Here is a 12,581-nt window from a genome sequence, read left to right as displayed (position 1 = left end):
GTTATTAGATAAGGAGTCCCGGGCATAAGACTGCAACATCTGCGGTCTACAATAAGAATGTAACTCCCATTATAGAGTCTTTGAAAGAATGGTTCTATTTCAGTTGCAGGTGCGCCTTGCTGGTGACATGAAAGGTTGTATGAATTCCCTTCACAGGCTCCATGCAAACTAATTCCGTTACACAGAAGCATGCCGCTTAGTGACATAGCACAATTGTTGCCACTAAGAAACACTTTCTGTCCTTTATTACTGACACATGCATGTGAATAGGGCAGGTTCCAAGTTGTTTTAAGGTACCCCTTTCCCAATTTCTCGTACATGCCAGCCTGTATATATTTTTGGCAGTATTGAAACCTGAAGGTTGAGATTGGAATATTTATGATTCCGTGGATTATCCATTCACTGACAGGTCGTTCTGACATTGTCATTGGTAATCTTTCTAGTTTTTCAATGCTCAAGATTGTATAATCAGCACCCTTTTGCGCCATACCGATTTGTCTATCAGTAAGGTTAAAGATTTGGAATAGTGACGTTGTGTTGATTAAACGCCAAGGCACATAGCCTGAACGCAGATTTTGTAACGTCCAGCCAAGCTGTACAATGGAACGCAATTGTGACTGACCATGTTGTAATAACAGTAAGTCTTGCGATAATATATCGATTGCTGAAGACACAATGCTGTCCAATGAAAAAATTCTGGAGGACAGAGTCATTAACCCATTGTCCACTACAGATAGTGATTTTTCCAAATTGATACGGTCAATTTCCCGTATTCTTTCTGCTGTTTCAATTTGAGTAACCTTCCAGGCCTCATTGTATGCTGCATATACAGAGGCTGCTATGAAACGCTTTTGACGCTGTTTGCGTGGTCCCAGTATGAAATCACGCAAGTCAGCACCATCAGTAAGTAAAGTTAGGTGTTGCTTAATTTCAGGCAGTGTGGAAGTCTGTAGCCATTGAAGGCATAATTTGCCCACACTGTAGGTTGTTATTATCCCTGGGTGATGTCTTTGGGGATATCTAGGGTCTGGCCTGGTCATTTTGAAACCCTGTGTTTTATTCAGGAATCTATCTTGACAGTTATTTGTATCTGTGGGCCAGATCAACCATTGTTTCCAATCAGGATGTGTTCTGTTTTGGTTAAGTATATGGTTTACGTCTATCTCTTCATCTGTATCAGAGCTATTGCTAAACATTGTTGGCTTTGGAATAGACGGTTTAATTAAATCTTTGATTTTGGCTAAGCCAAGACAGGTGGTTTGTTGAACAGTGTCATTTAAAAATATCATTTGTTCTGGGATCATGCAGGCTCTAAACAAAGCTTCTAAACCCTGTACTTGCCATTCTTTTGTACCCCAAACACTTTTCAAATCAACATTTTTGTCCCAATAATCAAATCCAAAAGTATTCATTTGTTCAAAGAATGAGTCTGAATATATCAATTTTGTGTTGGTTATCATGGTTTTCATCCCTGTCTTGTTTGACAATTTAAAATAAAATGTTTCAGCATTACTTATGTTAAAACCTGAAAAATATGAATATTTGTCATATACGGTTCTAGAGCTTCCTTTTGGAGGTGTAGCACAATGTTCCCATTGATTATAATTTAAAACATTTCTAGGTTGTGCCGATTTATGCAAAAAATGGTTACCATAATGGTTATAGCAATACATACTATCATAATTTGTAGAACCTTGCAAATAATCATGTTTTGTAAATTTAGCAGACATTACTAAGTCAGACATCATATTGTTAATGCTTTCGAAGTCCCAATCATCAGCAAATGAGTTTGGTTTTGCAAAGTCACTCAAAGAGATCTTGATTTGGTGTGGATATTTCAGGATCTCGACCGGACCATAAATTTCATAGTCAGTGTTGTCCCAGGCTACCCCACCAGGTATCGGATTGGCTGTGAAGTTGGCTGAAGAAAGTTCTGGAGAAAGTTCTCTTTTCTCGACGTGTGAAGATGTGTGTGGTTTGAGGACCAAGTTGATGTTCTGACTTGCTGTGTCCATTTTAGCATATTTTCCCTCAATGAAGCGTCCCAAAGTAAATACCATGATGAGCCAAAGTATGAGGATAAATGCACCAAAACCCACCCAAAATTCAATCCATGGAGAAATCAGATATGTTTCTTTCAGATGTTTCAAAAGTTCCTTCGCTTTGTCTTTAAAGGATTTTGATGATGGCTGTGTCTTTGATTCACTGAAGCCGTCAGAGGAATCATCGAAGTTGATGAAGTAACCAGATGCAGTTCTGTCAATTGTTCCAATTGGTTCAGGATTTTTGTTTTTTGCATTTTCACTTGGTACTTCAGTATAGATTGGTGTGTCTCTGCTAAATGTCTTTATTTGGGTTTTCAGAGGTCTGAGTTCTATTGCATTGTTGCATAGTCCTTGTTGTTCTTCTGTAGGCGTTTCGAATGTGATGAGCCTCTTTGTTAGGACCTCTGTACTGGTAGCAAACCTTGGTGTTCTGCTACTTATTGGGAGTCCACTTGGCCTACTGTTTGTTATCGGCCACATGTTGTGGTTTTACCAGGTCGATGGATACAACTCGGTTCTCCTTTTTTCCAGCAAGTGGCGGTAGTACAACTGATCTTGTCCCGTTGACAGACAAGACAGGAACTGCTTTTCTGTTAGAAGGCCCAAATTCCTTCTTTACCGCGATCTTCTCCCTGACTAGATCCCCGACTTTTGGAATCCAGACAGGTCTTGCTGGGACAGGTGGTGATTCTTCAGTGGTCGTTGGCTGTTGTTTCAACTGTATGTTGCTCAGGTCTTTTCTTGTTTTGTTTAAGTCCTGCAAAATAGCCAAACGGTCTTTGACATCAAAGGTTTTTTTCTATTACCACTGAAGTCTGACTATCAAGGTCAGAGATCAACATCCTAGTTCCGAATAATAATTCGTACGGACTGAATCCCTTCAGAGAATTTCTTGGCAAGTTATTTAGACTACGTTGGACACTTATTAGATGTTTGACCCACCCAGCTCCCGAACCTAATATCCTTTCCATTATAGATTGTTTTCTGCCTTGGTTTTTTCTTTACACCATCCCGTACCCTCAGGAAGGAAGTGAGAAGATTCCCGCTGGGCTGTGCTCATTTGGCCATGTTTCCCCCCCAGGCTGGATTGCCTGAGTGAAAACAATGGTCGAACGTAGCATGCTCTTAGCGTATATGCCATTTAGACTCGCAAATCTTGTATAATAGTCCGGACGTCAGCCGAGTGCTGGTGATCTACATTATAAGTGGAAACTAGCCTGTATATGTTAATCGCAAGCCATTCTTTTTGCTGGTAATATTATCTGCCTTGATACGACGAGGTATTAAACTGCTTCTCTCCCCACTGCGATCTCTGTTGCAGTTTGGGCAGTTTTTTACAAACATGGTGTAGTGCAGGCTCATGCCTGGCCACCAGTACCGTGATTGTAATTCTTCCAGAGAATCTTTTAATTTAAGGTGTCTGTGACCCTCGCCCATGTGTGCGTCTGCGATTAACAAGTTTCTCCTGTCCATGTTTGGAATCACTCTATCCCCCACTCCAGGGATTCGAGCAAAAGGGACGGAGTTTGCATCGATTATGTATGTATAATTGAGTGGATAGTTGATCGGTAACGCTGAGCAGTCGCCTTTTGATGACGTTTTCACCGCCAGCATTGTTTCACCGTCAATGTATTTTAATGTACGCTTTTTTCGATCTACGGGAGCCGGTTTAGTGGCTGCCGCTGCGGCTGTTTCAGCCAATGAATTCCCCACAACGTGAACGCCATCACGCTGATGACTCAGTGAGTGTGTCACGTGAGTCTTTGGTAGTTCTTTTTTCAAAAGAGCTACTTGTTCCCAGAGCAGTTTCTGCTTTATTGGTGCATCTGTGTCATCTTTGTAACCGTTCTGAATCCATGTCTGCAAATCCTTGTTATATGCTTTGACGCAGTAATATGAATCTGACACTATAAGTGTCGGGAATTCGCGATCCGCATTATCTAGCGCCATTTTCAAAGCTATTATTTCAGTTTGTTTTTCTGAATTAGTTTCTACTGAGTGTGATTTTGTTAATAGAGGTCTTAGTTTACCTCCGCGCCACACTTCTTTTGTAATCTCACATGTGGGGTTGTATGCTTGTTCTCCCCAAACGGAGGGTTGAGCATGTCCGTCTGTATAGATTACACAGGCGTAATGTCGTAGAGGCAGAATGTCGATTGGCAGAGGATACGTCTTTTCATATTTTAGATTTTTTAATTCTTCTAGTTCTTAAAAAATTGTCAACCAGGCTATACTTGATAATTCATATCCTTCGTATAGAATTTTTAGATGGGCAATTCTGGACTTTTTGAAGTTAAATTTGTAACCCTCTGCAGCGAACCCAAGTATTATGGTGTTCACTCTTTTCAAGTGAGTATCCAAGTCATCATCTGTTAAGTAAATGTCATCGACATAAGATAATGCTTCATCATCATATAGTTGTAGTAATTCTGTTACTCTCGCTGAGAATACCCCCGGGCTGTTCTTGTACCCCTGGGCTAACCGACAGAATTGTTTTTGAGTGCCATTTACTGAGGATGCAGTTAAATATCTGCTCTCTGGTGCTATGTTTTGACAAAAGAATCCATTGGAGATGTCCAAGGTTGTTTTGTATTTTTTGCGCACTATGTTATTCATTAGTGCAGCACTGTGTGAGTTTTGCACTGCAAAGGTTTTGCAACATGTGTTAAGGTGTCGGTAATCCAAAACTAGACGATATGAATTGTCTGGTTTGGAGACCGGAAACAAAGGATTGTTCATTTGTGAGGTGCAAGTTTCAATCACCCCCTGGTATTCTAGCTGATCTAGTATTTCATTTACCTGTTTTTTAGCTTCTTGCTTAATTGGGTACTGCCTTTGTGCAGTAGGTTGTGATTTTAACTGGATTTTGTGAGGAGGGGAGTCCTCATCCCATCCTACATGATTTTTATATAAAGCAGGTGCTAAGGCCACTGCCCACTTTCTAGCAAGTGTATATTTTTTATGAATCGGGATTTGATTCGAGAAGGCAGGCATAATTACTTCTTCGCCATGAGGGCACTCCCTGACAAACTCTGGTGGCCAGTCTTTTTCAGCTAGAAGGATGTCATAGCCTTTGGAGAGGTTATCCCAAAATAGTCCCCTTATTTTCCTAGTCTTATCTCCCTCTATACGTAATGTTATCTCGTATATCTTGTGGGGCTTGCTAACTCTGGTGTCTGCAGTTTCCACTTGAAGGTATTCATTCGTGTCCACTGTCTCCAGATGATTCATAAGGACTTTGCGAGCTATGCTCACCTCTGCTGCGCTGTCTAGCATTGTCTGAGCCCACTCTCCGTTTTTCAGTTGTGTCCTCAGTATTCTCGGCATTGTTAACTACCTTGATACTGGCTACCTTCTTTTTTGGAAATTGTAATTTCTTTTTTAGCTGAGCAGGTTCCTTGTCTTTGGACTTGGCGTGCTCTTCTGATCGTCCTCTTCTTTCCGATTTCTGCGAGGAATTCTGAAAAGATTGAGAGGGACGTGTATCAATGTCTGGATATCTATCAGGTTTTTTAATATTATCCCTATTTCTAAGGTTATATCTATTCCCAGAGGGGTCACTCTGCGGTGACCTCTGTCTTTGGTTTGGAGATTTCTCTCTTCGCCTCGGAGACCTTCCTCTGGACTGGAATTTCTTTTCTTTAGGATTGGATTGTTTGTTTCCATCCCAGTTCTTTTTTGGTGAATTATTATTATTAAAAAATATTTTTTCTGGACTTGTAGTCAGTTGCGGTTTTACTGGTATTCCACCTAGACTATCTCTGCCTAGTTCTTCATAGGATTTTTCTATGATTCTGGCTATTTCAGCTGGTTGGTCAGCTATATCTGTCTCTTTTAACCTCTGGCGGATCGCCACGTTTGCTGCTTCACCTTTTATGTTGGCTAGTAATATAGCCGAGACCTGCTTGAAGTCTTTCAGTAATTTCATACCAAGAGTTAAAGCAGGTTCTGGACCGTATTCATCTTGAATTTGTTTAAGCACATCTGGTATTACCGAAATGGATGGAACACCGTGCGTTTTTGTGTAGATGGAAGCAAAGACTGTACCCCAAGTGTCACAGTCCTCAATGTGTGGTGCGATTCCCATTGGGAGACATATAGTCAGAATCCTGTGTTTTTCTAATGGGGTGGTGTCAGGAAACACCGCCTCTATTTGGGTAATTTTCTGTGCCAACCAGAATGGTATTTGTTCCCGTTTAGCTGGAACTTTACCTAGGCAGGATTGGATGTTCTGTGGTGTGATTTTATTTGTGTTCCCCTGGTGAGGGGTCAGCTGTGGAAGTTTAATCGCTGGCTGAATTGTTGAAGTCCGCATTACATACTGAACTAATTGTCTATGAATTTTTAGTAGTTGTTTTAGCTGTATTAACAGCTCTGCTGCAGGCATTCTTTCGATGTCTGGATGTGGTGTGTATCCGGCTAAGACCGGCCACGTTGCTCCTGGTCTTCCTAAAGGACCGAGCCTTGTAATGTGATTGTTATGTTTTAGGGCGCCATCAAATAAGAGCAAATGCTCTTGGAATTTGAGTGGTACTTCCACCTCCTCGAAAGGAGTGTATGTTTCAGGAGGTTCCTCTACTTTGTAATAGTGTAAGTACTTTGTTACAGCATTTGCTGCTGGAAAATGTATCCATGAATAGTATACCTCTGTCTGCCGATATTCGTGTGCCTCAATTACGAATATGACTGTGCCACCTCTAGGTGTCAGTCCATTTTCTATAAGTTTTAAGGTTATAGATCTCCTTTTAATGACCGGAATGAGTGTTATATTCGGGTCTGCTGCTTGCATGGTAGCATCAGCATCTGCGAGTTCAGTTGCTAATCTAACTGCCTCTCTTTCATCATCACTCTCTGCCATTTTACAGACAGGATGGTATTATGTTTGTTTGCAGATCAGGTTTCTTTATGGAACAAAGATTAGATGCACAATATTTTGGAACTGTTTATCCTTCAACGTTGACTTGACCAAGAACCATACATAGGAGTTCCCTCCTGCGAGGTTTTGGAGGATATAACCTTTCACCCACTCCAGACGTCTTTGGAGTATTTGGGAAAAGGGGTCTGAGTGAGAAAGCACGACTGAGTTACTCTAAATGTCTTACGTTAGTTTTATCGCCCTTTCCAAACGCGTTGGGCGCCATGTAGTGTAGTTCCTATCTTCCCAATAGGCTCTGCGCATTGGAATAGTACCTACAGCAGTAAAGGCCTAGGCCAGACGTTAACTAGGTCTACTACTGTCGATACTAGACTTAATTTTTGGGTTTGCCAGCTAAGCTCAGAGTTCGCTAGAAACTTTCTCGAATGTTCAAGGAAGGATTAACTTCCCTGATTAGACAAGAAGGGATTTAGTTTCTGACAACCATAGAACATGACAACTTTGCTCTCCCCTAATCAAGAGTCAATCTCAAGAGTCGTGTGAGCACAAGGCAATTATTTTACTCAGTCAGTACGTGCATTCTTAGTCTCATCAGAATGTAGAGAAAAGGAAGAGACGGGCGTGTTCAATAAAAAGGTGTTATTTATTGATCAGTCTCTTTTCTCATACATGAGAAATGGATCGATATTATTGCAATACTTATAGTTAAGTAAAGTGCATACATTAAAAGCAATAGTATAAAATAATACTGTAAAAACATTGATATGGTTTCTGAGCCATATGATGTTTAAAATGATTAAAATATATTTACATACACATATACATTTGACTAAACGTACTCAACTGGTGTTTCTAAATACGCCTACCCCGTGTACCTGACCTAAGTCTAATGCGTGGGCGGGAATAGAAAGTTACAGTTTAAGTTAAGTTTGTTTTTGCCAAGTGAATAACTAAAGAATTCTCTGTGAGGGGTTATTCAGTTCTGTACCTGGAATTTAGGATGGATGAGGAATAGTATCTCTTTCTCTGCTCTCGATATTCCAGGCTGCCTGCGAGGGCTGCCCGAAAGCGCCGGTGCTGGGTCTCTCGGCTTGAGATAGCAGCGCGTCTCTCAGCGCGTCAGGAAGGCGGGGCTGCTGCCAGCGGGGTCTGCTTCTGCTCTCGGCTTCGGCAAGTATGGCTGCTCCGTCTTGTCACCACGCGTGTGTTTGCATAGGGCAAGGTCGGCAATATTTATACCTTAAAGGTGCCGAGATTGACGTAAGGATGGACATAGGTACGTCAATAAAGATGTCATACGACTTGCTCGTTAGCACATTCTTTTGCAAAAGTTCTCTGTGAAATCAAAACAATGGCCGCACGGATTATCCAGGTTGTCATAGGTTTGATTTGTTATGAGAACGTCGTATGCCTTATCAGGGGCTGGAGGAATGTCGCTTGTCTAATTAGATCTCAAGCGTTATGACCTAATCAGATAACACGTTCCTGTGCCGTAGTGTGACTGCGTCAGATAACGGTATCTGCATCATGGGGGTTTTCTTGCCTCATGGGCTGACTGTTAGTTAACTTGATAGTTAGTTTAACCAGAATAGGGTCAGGAATAGGGGGACTGATTCAGAACCTATAGAAATACACGACAAGATAAGTAGCTGAATCTTCTGTAAATGTCAAAATTGTTGTATACACTGCTCAACTTATGTGTACTCTTTGATATGCTAGAGTCCATCTGCACTATGAGATACCTAAGCAAAGGAAACACAGGTGATGTGATTGTGAAATGATGAAAAGAAACTCCACATTTTTCAATTACATCACCTGTGTTTCCTAAGTTTACAAATGACATTGTGCAGATGAGGTTTAGGTCTGTCCACGGACACAGAAGAGGTCTGGCCTTTGTTCAAGAGTGAAGTGGACATGACTTACTTCATTGGTAGGCCTTCACATGTATTATCTCCTCTGTACTCTTCAACAAGCGTAAATTTAATCTGCAACCCTGAGTAGGCCTCACCTTAAACAAACCTCTGGATGGGCCACACCTTAATGTCATCCTGAATCAATCATTTAACATGTTAGGGACAGATTTATGATAGGTGTGTGCCTCTTTTGCGCCGCTGTGCGTCACTTTTGTGATGCAGCGGCGGAGCAAAAGATTTGCTATGTTGTGATATATTTACAACTTGATGCATCTAGGCAGATGTGTTATGCTGTAAAGTCCTGCGCCACATGAAACCTGCGTCAGGTTTCATATAGATGTTTTGTTGCAGGGTGGGCATTCATTTGCATGAAAGCCCTGTAAAACTAACACAGTGAAATTTAGAAGATTTCACTGAGTCAGCTTTATAGCATTGCTGAATCAAATCCTTATGGCTGTTTGAAACAGGCATAAGGAGTGAAGCACCATGCAATGTGTGGCTTCCTCCTGTGCATTGCAGTAGACATGTCATGTTTACGACGTGACTCGTGCAATGTGTTGCTTTTGCGGCACATATGCGTGACGCTTCTGTGCTGTTTTTACTCAATGGTGCTCCACATTGTAAATGCGGCACACCATGGGTGGCAGAGCAGCGGTGCACGTTAACTGGTGCATCCCTGGGGATGTGCCAGTTAACATAAATCTGCCCCTTTACATTTAAGTATGTGCAGGGGACACAGAGTCGGTGAGGCTTATCCAAGGTTAAGAAGAGATGAGTCCTGTTTACTGAAAACTTGGACATAGGCCTCACCTCTTCAGCATCGCTGGACATGGCTAAATGATAGCTGCAAAATGATACTCTTGTTAAACAATTTTACTATTATAGTCTCTGTGATTTGTGCCTTACTCTGCAACATCTCATTGTTGTTCTCTTTTTTTAAAGATAACGACAACATCAAGCATGAGTGATAATGAGCAATCAGTTGATGTCGATCTTATCATTGAATTTGTCATTGAAACGTCAGTGGAAGTAGATCCCTTGGATGATTTAAATCCTGAGGATGATGAAGAATATGATGAGGATGCCGATTTGTCAGAATTGTATGACATAGGGTGGGAAGCTGACCTGCTTGAGCCTATGGAACTATAAACATTTATTTTTAAAAATAACAAGAAATGAAAAGTAAAAATGTAAACCGTTTCATTTAAAATTAAACACACTTTCAAAAAAAGGTTATGTGTAGTGTCTTCAATAAAATATTAAAATATGCTCATAAAATTAGTTCAGATTCACATATAAAACAACACAGGTAAAATGTAGAAACATTCAATTTCTTTGCTACTATTTATGATTTCTAATTTTGACAATGCACTAAAAATTGTTCTATGTAAAAATAACAAGTAGTGTGTTAAGTTTTTGATGACTGTTATTGATTTACTGTTTGGTAATAGTGGTTAATAACATTTTTTATTATATTTTACCACAGATTCAACTGCAGATCATTTCAAAATTTGAGAATGCCAACTAAGGATAGAATTAGAAAGGCTACAAAACGTCAAAGACAGCAGGTCCATCAAATATTGCAGCAGTCCTCTACAAAAAAAACTTGTCAAGTCACCAAGAAAGCACCGGGTAAGACCACGAAAACATTCATAAGAAACATTTGTAGAAAAAAAAGTAGTACTACAGAAAATGTTTTAGTCCAGAAAAAGAGAAGCAATTTAAACGGAAAGGAAAGGCCAATCAAAAATGTTACTGCTAGAGCAAGAGATAACTCTGTGCATGATAGTAGAAGGAAACAACAGTTTAGGGACATTCGTAGACGAATGTTCCGCAACAGGATAATTGGCAATTTGTTAAAAAATATTAAGAAAGGTCAACAGAAAGTGTTTTTTTATAAGAGAAAAAAAAAGGTGAGAAAGTTATTGATCAGGCATTTGAAATAAAGCGAAAGTTATTTATTTTGATAATCAATAGAATTAGGAAGCTAAACAAGGCAATTTATGATTTCAAAAGAAATAGTAGATGGAAGAGAATAGTTAATCGTAGTAATTTTTGTGAAGTTTTTTCCGGAGAATGGATGCATAGTTCAAGTTGTGAGGCATTTTTCAATGAGGAGAGTTATTTCCAGGATAGTGATTTGGTGCATGCAGTTGACACCAGTGGTCGAGCTTATGAGGTGAAAGATGGTTGTCCAGTTGAAAAAGAAAAACTTGTGACAACAGAGACAGAAGAGGTGTTAGGTAATGAGGTTTTAGGAAGACGTCCTAAGGGTCCTGTGTACACCTGGAAGTGTAGTAGTATTTGCAGTGTACGACAGGATTCCATCAATTTGCTTTGTGATTTTGTACGGACATTTAATAAGAAAAGTTTGAAGCAGAAAATGATGTTGTTGCAAGAATTAGATCCTTGCAGAGTGAAAGAAGTGACAGGTTTGCATGGTCATTCACTGGCTTGTCTTTCCAGGAGAGTATGCCAGAGTGTTTTTCATCATTTCAGGATGCTAGCAGTGCATCATAATAAAGTGAGGAAATTAGTTAGAATGTTGTATTATGCTAAGAGTCCAGCAATTATGCTTAAACAATTATGCACTGCTCTTTTGCATGGTTCTGAAATAGATGTGAAGAATATTTGTGAAGAAATTGAGTTTTGTTACTTTGGAAGTAAAGAGGAGAATGTTGAAATTGACCCAGAAGAAGAGGGTAATGTGGAAGACAGTGTACAGGTTTCCAGTACAGATAATTTTCAAAAGGAAATTGCCACGTTTCAGGTTAAATCAAGTGAGAGGCCTAATTTCACTTGTGTGTGTTGTCGACGCAGTTATTATAAGAATCAGACTAAGTTAGTGGATTTATATGCAAAAAGTGAAAGGGAAAATAATAGTGAATGGAAGGATTTCGCAACATACTTGATGGTAGAAAATTGTTTTGATTTGGGATCGGATCAACGTGTGTGTACTTATTGTTGTAACAAATTAAATCAAAACCAGATGCCTGCTAGAGCGGTTCATAATAATCTGGAATTGGTTGAGATTCCTTCTGAATTGAAGGATTTAAATACTTATGAATCTATTTTGATTCAAAGTATCCATCCCTTTCAGGCTATTGTAAGAATGGAGCCAAAGACAGGGAAATTGCCTCCATCAGATTTACAGAGAGGATTAAAGGGAAGAGTTGTTTATTTGCCTCTAGATTTGAAGAAAAACATTAACACAATTGGAGTAGAAAAAGTGGAAGAGGAACCTCTGGTCATCTTAGTTAATGGGGTTCCGACAAAGAATAAGAAAATATGGCAAGATTTAGTGGATGTTAGGAAAGTCAAAAAGGCAACATTGTATTTGAAAAAAAATAATAAGTACTATAAGAATGTATATGTTGCAGAAGAGGGAGTAAGTGAGGAAGAGGATAGCGATTTGTGTGCTGGTCAAATTGAGAAAGTAGAACCCTCTAAAAGTGAAGAAATATATGAACATTATAGTGTTCATCCTTTGCATTCCAAGGAAGTCATGGGGAATGCTATTGAGTTGTTTCAAATGAAACAAGCCAAAGGGAGTCCCATTAGTATTTGGGAGGAATGTTTGGAAGCTCGGTGTTTCCCACAGCTATTTCCAACAGGTCAAGGAGGAAGATATGATGAGCGACCTCATCAAATTCCTGCTTCTGAATACCGGACTTTACGATTGTATGCAGAAGATGCTAGGTTTCGACAATGCATTCCCTATTTGTTTCATCTCCTGTTTGAAAGCGA

Source organism: Lissotriton helveticus, chromosome 9, assembly GCF_964261635.1.
Source record: "Lissotriton helveticus chromosome 9, aLisHel1.1, whole genome shotgun sequence".
NCBI classification, from domain to species: Eukaryota; Metazoa; Chordata; class Amphibia; order Caudata; family Salamandridae; genus Lissotriton; species Lissotriton helveticus.
The sequence above is the reverse complement of the archived record's forward strand: the minus strand, read 5'-3'. Positions refer to the sequence as shown.